General features: G+C 37.0%; 1 protein-coding gene across 1 annotated transcript in view; it reads left to right on the top strand.

Moving 5' to 3' along the window:
* LOC119581946 (diphthine methyltransferase-like) overlaps positions 1 to 1144 on the top strand; it is a 9364-nt gene that overhangs the window by 3743 nt on the left and 4477 nt on the right. The window lies entirely within an intron of this gene.

The raw sequence follows: 1144 nt of genomic DNA, 5'->3' as shown, positions 1-1144 counted from the left end.
ATCACCAAAACCATCATACAGACTAATACCAAGTTATAGCAGTAAGAACGACTTGTAGTAATTCTTGAGTTTGATGCACTGTCTTCACTATAATATAAAACGTCAAATAGTTCCGCTTTATAACTGTAAGACCGATTTGTAGTAAGACTAGTGCACTGTCTTCCCCGTAGTATAAACATTGTCATCTAGCACCGTGTTATAGCAGTAAAGAACGACATGTAATTGCATAGTTCGTGACCGCGGGAAGGCAGTCATCGCGCCCAAAGACTTCAAGTTTATTTTCGGAAAAGGGAAGCTTTGCATTGGTCTGTTTCGGTGTGTGATTCTTATGCTGCCAGAAATGTTTGTTTACGATGATCCTTACTGGTAATACTGATGAAGATGACTGGACGATGATTTTTTTTCGTGATTTATAATATGGCCGTTGTATCTGTTTAGTGGGAAATGGTATGTCACTGATTTTGTGCATATCTTCCAGGCAGGGATGTTACATGATGTTATATGCCTGCCATTATATGCCAATATACAGTACGTAAGACTACAAAATGTAAGTCCAGACGCAGACGGGGATGGATCGGGAGTCAAAATCTTACCAACGGCGATCCATACGTAATGCGAGTGCACGGTATGCGATCCGGTTAATTTCATATACTTTGGTTGATTTATCAGAGAGTGAATCGCGATTCTCTTTTAGGGACATAGCATGGCAAAATAAGAAAGTAGATTTAGTCTGTTGTCATGCTTGTGGAACATTTTAAATCGAATAAGCAAACAAAGCGTTTTTTTTTTTCTTTACTCCAGTGCAGTAAAATAAACAATCAAGTTGAAACTTTCAATTAACGTATACATTATGCGTTTTGTAAAATAAGATCCTTTTATGGATAACACAAAACAAATTTTATTTATTCAGAAAGCTAAGAGTATAATTCCAAGTGATATTCTCATGAGACAGAGTGCCTATCAAATCATGTAATACAGATCATGGCTAGAACAGCAAATCGACCGCAAGGAAGTGCATCTGAAAATGTGGCATTTATTCCTATAAGCATTGAGAATGTAGATAGGAAAGACAAAATAAATGGAAATGAAGTTGTATATCGTTGTTTTACTGTTCGGTGTCTGTTTCTCCGTTTGCGTAGTATGA

Source organism: Penaeus monodon, chromosome 15 (genome assembly GCF_015228065.2).
Source record: "Penaeus monodon isolate SGIC_2016 chromosome 15, NSTDA_Pmon_1, whole genome shotgun sequence".
NCBI classification, from domain to species: domain Eukaryota; kingdom Metazoa; phylum Arthropoda; class Malacostraca; order Decapoda; family Penaeidae; genus Penaeus; species Penaeus monodon.
This window is presented reverse-complemented; position numbering and strand designations above follow the sequence as displayed.